Source organism: Sebastes umbrosus, chromosome 8 (genome assembly GCF_015220745.1).
Source record: "Sebastes umbrosus isolate fSebUmb1 chromosome 8, fSebUmb1.pri, whole genome shotgun sequence".
Taxonomy (NCBI): Eukaryota; Metazoa; Chordata; class Actinopteri; order Perciformes; family Sebastidae; genus Sebastes; species Sebastes umbrosus.
Window position 1 is genome coordinate 621,591 of NC_051276.1, and position 10,791 is coordinate 632,381.

General features: G+C 41.8%; 1 long non-coding RNA gene across 2 annotated transcripts; it reads left to right on the forward strand.

The window, feature by feature from the left end:
• Window positions 1–749: 749 nt before the first annotated feature.
• On the forward strand, window positions 750–5,504 carry LOC119493435. 2 transcript variants are annotated; one of them, XR_005207966.1, is made up of 3 exons: window positions 750–1,262; window positions 3,660–3,832; window positions 5,282–5,504. It is a non-coding gene; the product is annotated as an uncharacterized LOC119493435 (long non-coding RNA). The 2 variants fall into 2 exon arrangements; XR_005207965.1 differs by lacking the exon at window positions 5,282–5,504 and adding an exon at window positions 4,499–4,867.
• Window positions 5,505–10,791: the final 5,287 nt, after the last annotated feature.

The window sequence follows — 10,791 nt, forward strand, 5'->3', positions numbered from 1 at the left end:
ATAGAAATAAAGAACAGAATATCATTTTTGAGCGTTGGTGGGATATTTTGAGTCAGGGTGAGGATTGGAGTTAAACAAAATTAATTAATAAATAATGTCGATAAAAGGTCAACTAAAGGGATGTACTGTAAATATGTCCTTTTTTTTGTCTGTAAAATAGAATAGATAACTGTGTAAGCAAATGTGTCTAAGTGGATATCTATATATATGCGCGTGTGGATATAGACATATGTATATACTGTATGTGTGTGTGTATCTATATATGAGGTTGGATGTATGTATATAGACATGAATATGTATGTATATGAATATGAACTTATCTCTTGACACTGCACTATTACAACGGGTAGTACTTTTATTTATTACTTTTCTTTTTATGTTCCTTTCTTTTTCTTCTTCTTTTTGTTTTATATATGTTGTTGTTGCTGTCTTTATGTCCCTTTTACAAGTATGTGTATGTATTCCTTTAACCTTAAATAAAAAATAAATAAATAAATAAAAAAAATTAAAAAAGAGATGGAGCGGCGTTGTGGAGCGAGCTATAGAGTGAATGAAGAGAGGGAGCAGCGTTAGTGTAGCGAGCTTTAGAGTGAATGAAGAGAGGGAGCGGCGTTAGTGGAGCGAGCTATAGAGTGACTGAAGAGAGGGAGCGGCGTTAGTGAGAATAAATCAGCGAATCAGAAACACACAGCAACAGAAGAAGAAAAGAGGACATCCAGGCCCAGGGCTGCAGGGTCTCTGCAGACACTGCTAGTGGGTCATAGCAGAGGTGGGGGACTCGAGTCACTTGACTTGACTCCAGTCAGACTCGAGTCGCAAATTTGAGGACTTGAGACTTGCTTGACTTACATTGATAAAAGACTCGACTTGACTTTGACTCAGTATTCATGACTTGAGACTTGACTTAGACTTGAGACAGATGACTCGAAAGGACTTGACTTTTTTTTTATTAAATATTTTTAATTTTTCTAGGTATTGAGATGTTCCGTTTTGTTTTTGAAACATTGGGGGATTTCTAGTACAATGCGAGCAAACCTGGCAACCTACTAGGACACAGCAGAGGCCAACGCAGGAGGCAGCGAGCTGTCATGGAGGGGCCTAGTACAAAAATCATAAAATTTGGATTCAAAAATGATGTTGTCGATGACGGTAGTAAGAAGAGAACAGCGGTATGCGAGGTCTGCGGCTCAAAAATCAGTAACACGACCACCGCAACATCCAACTTCATCCGTCACCACAAACCCACAAAGAAAAGAAGCTACGTGAGTCTTTTTAGCTAACTTATTGGCTGGTCAAATGTTAGCTAGAAAGCTAACGTTAAGTTTAAGCTACGTTAGACTTGGTTTCAAATCGATTATGCATTTTATTGAGAAGACATATCGTTAATGTAAAAGACAATCAGGGGACTGATTCAGGGACATATAACCAGTTAAACTATGGGGGCACGTTACTAGCTAACACAGCTGCGTGCTCAATTTCACAGGTTATCAATCTGGGTGATGGTATTTTGGTGTGTTGTTTACGCTGACCAGACGTCCCGGTTTGTCCGGGACAGTCTCAGTTTCAAGCTGATGTGTCCCGAGTCCCGACAAATATCTTTAAAACACTCAAATGTCCCGGGTTTCAACAGTTAAATGAACTCTGAGCCCGTTAGCTAAGGTTATGTAAAGTAATCTATAGTGTTCGATATGGTGACCAGGCGTTAGGTAGATTAGCCACAGCACCAGACAGATGGGATTACAGCCCAGGTGTTGATTTTTATCACGGCAGAGATTGCTTCATTCATAATTACGATGCGTTATTTTCTGATGATCAAGTTCGTTGTTAAATGTTTTTCTAGAAGTATCTGATGCAATGAAATGTATGCCTTTGTTGTTTTATAGCTGAGGGATAGTTTATAGCCTACCAATGCACAATTAATAATCAGAGGAGGTTTGTAAACGTTTCATTTGAATACGTGATATTCCCATAACATTTGCTATTATTATTATTATTATTATTATTATTATTATTATTATTATTATTATCATCATTATTATTATTATTATTATTATTATTAATATTATCATCATTATTACTATTATTATTATTATTACTAATAATAATATTATTATCATCATTATTACTATTATTATTATTATTGTTATTATTGTTATTATTATTTTTATTAGTAGTAGTAGTAGTAGTAGTAGTAGTAGTATTAAAGCAGCCTCCAAATCGAAATAAAAGGAAGAGAGAAGGAATGAAGAATACAGATTTTGTTAACAATATTAATTTATCCATAACTCAATATTTTCAAGGGACACTTCACTTGCAACTTTTTTTTTTATTTGCCATTGTGAGCATTTTAATTTGCCTCGCCATGAGCCCTGTAAAGTATGTCATCTTTTCATGACCACTGTCTTTGAACTGATTTTAAATGTGGAAACTGGGTTAGTTCATCAGAATTTCGTATCACTTGACTTGTGACTTGCTTGACCTGAGCAGTGACTTGACTTGCTTGACTTACAGCAGGGACTCGACTTGACTTGCTTGATTTACCACAGTGACTTGGGACTTGCTTGAGACTTGAAGGTTAAGGTTTGAGACTTGCTCGTGACTTGCACATGTGTGACTTACTCCCACCTCTGGGTCATAGTGATGATTGAGGGGGATTATTTTTCTATACACCCTAACCATATATACATTATGAACCTAAAGATTGAAAAAAGAAAAAGAAAAATGTGCTTCGATTCTGAACTGAACAGCAAGTTTTCTCCGTCTGTCGCATTGAACAGAAATAATTCTGAATCAGCTGAAGTCCAAGACCCGCTCTCAGTGCTGCGTGCATTCTCAGTTTTTATATGGACACACACACAGTTCATATATAGCAGACTTCTTCATAAGTCACATATCAGGGTTTGCTGTGCATTTTGCACTAAAAGATGAGTTTATTCTGCGTCTCCTTATCGTACAAATACCAGATATGTGAAAATGTATTTCAGTGCTTCGCTACGTGTCTTTTAATCCAACCTCAGCAACATGTGGTTGAGTTTTCTCTCATGGGGATTCACACTTCATCTGTTTCCTGGAGGAAAGCAGGCATGAATAAGAGGAATACAGCAGCACTGACTGAGAGTCTGACAGGATGTCATCATGAGGACAGACGTCCTCTGCAGACTCCGACCACAAACAACCTGTTTCCTTCAACATGTTTCCCTGACACAATGATAAGAAGCGCATGAAAAGCGTGCCCTGCTCCTGATTGGCATCATTGCTTCGCTGATTATCGTCATTTCATTTATTTCCGTTTTCTCTCAGATCGTCTTTTGTGTTGTCGCCTGCCTGCCTCCCCCCCCCCTTTCCTCTGTTTACTTTCTCTCCCCACAATCCTATCGGCCTGAAAATGCCAACGTCTGCTCCCCGCAGGGCCACATGATTAGCACACCACAAGCACAATGGGAAAGAGCGTGCTGGGAGACTCAGTCCCACCTGTGTAATTGAATGCATGCTTGTATTAATCAGTGTTCTGGTGATGAGCTAAGTGGTGTCATGTTTTAATCTAAAGACCACAGCGCAGGGGGACAGGTGGTGTGGTGGTCTAAAGGTCCTGAGCAGGTTTCTAACAGCTTCCTGTGGTGAGAGGCTGCTCACTAACCTCTCTCTCTGCATCATTACAGCACAGACAGTGGCTCGGCCTCCTCTTCATCATCCTCTTCCCCCCTCTGGTGTGAAATAGTGGGAGCTTCATCACTGGCCTGTCCCACTCAATCATAGAAATGGGATGGCCTTTTATTCATCTTGCTCTGTTGCCTGGGAACTAAAACTCCCCTCCGTTCCACGCTGCATTGAGGTAAGACCTCTATAGCAGATGTAATTTGCCTTTATTTTATTTTGCCCTTGAGGCGTTTTCCCATATCTCCTCTTCAGAGGGACCATAAGTAACTCTAATAATAGAACCGGCCTGGTTCTCTGGGGGTGCTTACAATATGTAGAATGGGTTTTCCGTCAAATATCGCTGAAGACGAGACAAATGACATCATTAATAATTCCTGAGCAGCGCCGGCTGATTTAAGGAGCTTTGCGGTGCTCATAGAAGCCTCATTGATTCCAACTGCATGGCTGTCATGAGAATCGATGACAGTAAATAAGCTCACGTCAGTCTCTTGCTAATCACACTTTTTTACCTCTAATCAGTAGATCGAGAAATGAAATCAATATTTGGACTGCAGCCACCTGCTTTCCTGATATGAGCCATCAGTATTCATGGAACCACTCTGGGCTGCTGATGGAGCTCTATGGGTCATTTATCTTCAACTTCCCCGTCCGATTACTGCAAAATATCTTAAAGGATGTCATGAATCTGCTGGAAGTGATTTAATTTTTCATGGCTTACGCCTGCCTCCCAAGTAAACACTGCATAAATACTAATGTGGAAATATATTGCACATATACTGTGTGTGTGCGTGTGTGTGCATGTCTGTGAGTGTCGGCTCACATCTGAGTCCTTGTGTGTCAGCTTTAAACATCCAGGTGAGGCTCAGACACCAATCAGGAAAGAGACGACATGATTACATGATAGGATTCATCTGGGGATGAACCGCCAGGACACCAGACTCACAAGAACAACCGTCAGAACCAACCAGCAACACAGTACAGAATATCTAGAGAGACCAAGACCGCAAAAATATGACAATATGACAAGAGCCATACCATACAAATTAAAGAATGGCGACACACTCAACCACAACACATTATTATGCTCAATTTTTGTATTGGCACAAAAGGTGAAGATGGAGTGAAATGTACTTAGAAAAAGCTAGGTAAGAATTTACACAGGAATTCTGAGTAGATTTTACAGATGATATTTCAAGTAAACTCTACTTGGAGTTAAGAAGTAAGGGATAATGTACGGTAGCAACGGTCTGCTATATCTAGCAACGGTCTGTTATACGTGGCAGCGGTCTGTTATACCTAGCAATGGTCTGCTATATCTAGCAACGGTCTTCAGTCGTGTCCTGTGATGTCCTCAGCTCCTGTTATGCGGACTGTGAGCAAAGCACGGACGACTAAGTTCAGTAAGCCTCATCATGACAAAATGAATCACCATAACCGTAAGTCTGACGTTGCTCCACAAGCTAAAACTCCACTGTTTCCACTGTTTTTTGGTGGCTGATGCTGCAGGCCCATGTTAATGTTTTGCTGTACTGCTTCCCATACTGGTCTTCCACTTTCCTGCTCTAGGAAGGTGGGGTGATGGCCCCTCTGTGGATCTTCTTCTGTGTTTGCTTTCTCTCATCAGGGCTGCAGACCTGATGAGGCTAATCAGCAGCATGGGACATACCTGGGCCCAGTGTGCTCCCTATATAAAAGCCAGAGCATGCAGCGGTCTGTGTCTGGCAGACCTCCTTGCACATTTTACCTTTGTTACATGGTTTTCGGTTCTTTGTCTTTACAGCACAACATCCATGCAGCACATTTTCACACATCCACTCCCTACACTACTGACTCTACAGATTCCTCTCATACATTCGTTTGACTTTTTAAATCGTTTTTGGTTAATAAATCACTTTATTTATTCAGTATACCCGTGTCTCCCGTTTTTGTCACAGTTCTAGAGCCGGGCTGTGACAAGCTTATAGCTGAAACAGCCAGAATAAACTCAGACAGACTCTTTATCTGTGAGTGTTTCTTCTGTTCTTATCACTACCTGGTACCTGATACTGTTCAAGATCTGGAGACGTGCTCGCTGCTACTTTCTTCTGGGTCTCTGTAAATGTATTTTGTGAGGGTTATTTTCTCTGTTATACATATTTCCATCTGTCCAGGTCAACCAATCCCAGGCGGGTCCACATCGGAGGGACACGCTTAGGGAATCAGCAGCATCCGCTTCAAAAGACATCCGAAGTCCTCTGTGAGTTCAGTATGTAGTATGAATATAATATGCAATATGCTTATTTACACGTCCAGCTGTTACAGAGCAGCTTTATCATTCATTGGAAGTTGTGTTTGGTCTCCACCAGCTCCTGAGGGAAATATCTCTTTCTTAAATGCTCCATATGTTCACCAGCAGCTAGTCTGAGGCTGAGCCGGTAGTGAAGAGAGTGCACGCTGCTACCAAATACTGCTGCTGCCAAATACTGCTGCTGCTACCAAATACTGCTCCTGCTGCTACTGCTACCAAATACTGCTGCTGCCAAATACTGCTGCTGCTACCAAATACTGCTGCTGCTGCTGCTACTGCTACCAAATAATGCTGCTGCCAAATACTGCTGCTACCAAATACTGCTGCTGACAAATACTGCTGCTACCACCAAGTACTGCTGCTACCAAATACTGCTGCTGACAAATACTGCTGCTACCACCAAATACTGCTGCTACCAAATACTGCTGCTGCTACCAAATACTGCTGCTGACAAATACTGCTGCTACCACCAAGTACTGCTGCTACCAAATACTGCTGCTGATAAATACTGCTGCTACCAAATACTGCTGCTGCTGCTGCCAAATACTGCTGCTACCACCTAATACTGCTGCTGCTACCAAATACTGCTGCTGCCAAATACTGCTGCTACCAAATACTGCTGCTGCTTCCAAATACTGCTGCTACCACCTAATACTGCTGCTGCTACCAAATACTGCTGCTGCAACCAAATACTGCTGCTACCACCAAGTACTGCTGCTACCAAATACTACTGCTGCCACCAAATACTGCTGCTACCAAATACTGCTGATGCCAAATACTGCTGCTGCTACCAAATGCTGCTGCTGCCAAATACTGCTGCTACCAAATACTGCTGCTGCTGCCAAATACTGCTGCTACCAAATACTGCTGCTGCTACCAAATACTGCTGCTACCACCTAATACTGCTGCTGCTACCAAATACTGCTGCTGCAACCAAATACTGCTGCTACCAAATACTGCTGCTGCTGCTACCAAATACTGCTGCTGCAACCAAATACTGCTGCTACCACCAAGTACTGCTGCTACCAAATACTACTGCTGCCACCAAATACTGCTGCTACCAAATACTGCTGATGCCAAATACTGTTGCTGCTACCAAATGCTGCTGCTGCCAAATACTGCTGCTACCAAATACTGCTGCTGCTGCCAAATACTGCTGCTACCAAATACTGCTGCTGCTACCAAATACTGCTGCTACCACCTAATACTGCTGCTGCTACCAAATACTGCTGCTGCAACCAAATACTGCTGCTACCACCAAGTACTGCTGCTACCAAATACTGCTGCTGCCACCAAATACTGCTGCTACCAAATACTGCTGCTGCCAAATACTGCTGCTGCTACCAAATACTGCTGCTGCCAAATACTGCTGCTACCAAATACTGCTGCTGCTACCAAATACTGCTGCTACCAAATACTGCTGCTGCCAAATACTGCTGCTGCTACCAAATACTGCTGCTACCACCCAATACTGCTGCTGCTACCAAATACTGCTGCTACCACCAAATACTGCTGCTGCTACCAAATACTGCTGGTACCACCAAATACTGGTGCTACCAAATAGTGTTGCTGCGTCCGAATACTGCTGCTACTGCTACCAAATACTGCTGCTGCTACCGAATACTGCTGCTGCTACCGAATACTGCTGCTGCTGCTACCAAATATTGCTGCTGCTACCAAATACTGCTGCTACCACCTAATACTGCTGCTGCTGCCGAATACTGCTGCTGCTACCAAATACTGCTGCTGCTACCAAATACTGCTGCTATCAAATACTGCTGCTACCAAATACTGCTGCTGCCACCAAATGCTGCTGCTGCTGCTGCTGCTGCTGCTGCTACCAAATACGGCTGCTGCCACCAAATACTGCTGCTGTGGCCGCAATACTGTGACAGAGGTGAGAGTTCACCAAGACAAAACAGCTGGAACACAAGCGGAGGGGAGCTGCACATTATTGATGGTAAATGGACTTTATATACTGTAGCTCCTTTCTAGTCTTCGACCACTCAAAGCTCTTTACACTACATGTCAGCATTCACCCATTCACACACACATTCACACACTGATGTCAGCATTCACCCATTCACACACACATTCACACACTGATGTCAGAGGCTGCCATGCAAGGAGCCAACCTGTCCATCAGGATCTAATCTAAATACTCATTCACACACCGATGGCTCAGTCTACAGGAGCAGTTTGGGGTTCAGTATCTTGCTCAAGGAAACTTCGACATGTGACCGCCGACCCTCCGATTGATGGATAACCCGCCTTACCTCTGAGCCACAGCCGCATCTTGTTGATTATTGAGAATTTGCTGTAGGTTTATCACTACTAACATGCACGGTGCAGCACAGCACTATGTCTCCAGTCTTATCTCCAGCCCACAGCTGATAGGTACAGGGTGGATTAGGGCCTACGTGGTTTGTCTACATGATGTAACAGAAATGTACTGTATATAACAGATAAAGAGTGGACACGGTGTAGGAATGCTATTTTTGGGCCCCTGACAGCTCCTGGGCCACAGTGTCGATTTTTACGCCACTGCCCAGCTCTCTATTGTTAGAACCGGGTCTACTGCCTCAGTCTGCCACTGTTTAACAGCCCTGTGAACCCATTCACAGCACATCCTGCTCTGTAATTTCATTAAAAGCATTGGACGGCTACAGTACATACAGTATATCTCCTTCAATGACTTGGACCTCAGCCCATCCTCCCTCTGCCAGGCAGATTTAAGTTAACAAAGCAATCTAGTGGAGGTCCTGTGTATTGTCTGAGTGTGCTGGAAGTGAAGTGGTCCATTAACCCTGAGATAACAAGAGCACAGTGTCGGTGTCTTATCGTCCTGACTGAGCGGGGGACATACAGTAATAACTGAGCTTCAATGGTAAAAATAGCTTCCAGAAAGAAATGTTCAGTGTTGACAACTCGATTCAGTAAAAATAATCAGAGTTCCAGAGAAGCACAGAGGGCAGAGAAACATGAGTCATTTAATAATTCTCATTATCTCCCATCAATGACCAGACATGAGCAATCAATCACACAATCACATGATCACGGCTGGTTGAAACGAGCTGGAGAGATAAATGCTGCTGCATGCTGACATATCCTTATGGTTATGTGTGGTTTCATATCACACACACACACACACACACACACACACACACACACACACTCATTTCAGTTTTAATGCCATGACCATATATCACGCTAAAGGGCTTTTTAGAGGCATTAGAGATTTCACACACACACACACACACACACACAAACACACACACATACACACACACACACACACACACATATACATTGCCTGTGTTATATTTAAAACCACAACCAGCAGATTAATAGAGTGAATATGAAGTGCACACTAGAGAGTCTCCTGCTGGTCAGGATGTATACGTAGTAGAGTTTACACATATATCTGTAGTAGAGTTTACACATATATCTGTAGTAGAGTTTACACATATAGCTTACATACTGTAGTAGAGTTTACACATATATCTGTAGTAGAGTTTACACATATAGCTTACATACTGTAGTAGAGTTTACACACATAGCTGACATACTGTAGTATAGTTTACATATATAGCTGACATACTGTAGTATAGTTTACACATATAGCTGACATACTGTATTAGAGTTTACACATATAGCTTACATACTGTAGTATAGTGGTGTCAGAGGACAGATGATGATGTTAAGGTTGCTCACCGTCATACATATATATATGTATATACATATCCAGACTCAGACATCAGTTTCTGGCTCGATGGTGTTATACTGTTCTCTGTGAGGAGTCAGATTAAAATAAATCAGCTACGATATGTGAAGACTTGAACTGGAGAAAAGATTAAATGACTAAAGGACTTTATAGTTGTATGACTTGAGAAAATGCTGCACATGAAGAAGACTATGACTGTGTTGTCTGAGAGCGAGGCAGGGCCGTTCATATAGAGCAGCAGGTCTATTCAGTTATTATTATAGAAGGGACAGATTTACATTTCCTGTCTAGTCTGCAAAACTACACATTTAAATGTGAAAACAGCACACCTTTTTAATTTTAGTAGGTTGTTTTAATAAACACAATGTTAACATCTGTTTTTGTTCAGTTTGACTCTCATAAATCCCCTCTGCTTAAACAGCCTGGGTTAAAACATTCTAACAAAATAAGACATAACTAATGATTGGATTACTAATAAAATTATGATATTCTAATAATATAACAATGTAAACACCCATGAATTTATCATGTGTGCAGTTTATTTAAATGAAAGCACATTGATATTTCTTTTAACAGTCTGTAAAAGGGTCAATAGTGTGAGTGGTAACGTTGATGAACAGGAATAAACTCTCTTATTGGAAGAAATTATTATTATTATTATTATTTTTTATGATCAAAGGGTCGGATTGAGGCCGGATTCGGTCCATGGGCCGCCAGTTGAATAGGCCTGATATAGAGCAATGTGATCTACAAAGAGGCCCTCACTGGGAAAAAGACATTTTGATGGTTATTATTTTTGCAAACATAGTGAACTGAATTGATGCCAGTTAGCTGCCATCATCAGTGTTTTTACTGGTATCTGTGTTGGCTGAAACAAGGCTGACATCAATCCGCCAGACATCCTGCGGGTTAAATCAGATAGAAAGAAAACTCAGGAGGGAGGCGATACTTAAAAAGAGGGGGTGCACTGAAGAGTTTGTCATTTGGGAAATGAAATTGAAATACTAGGGGAATAGGGGAAACACAGCAGACAGTGTTTTACCAGAGCTGTAGCTATACAGTATACTGGAAATGGCCAGAATGGTGTCTTATTTCTTACTGCCACCTAGTGAGCAGCTGTTGT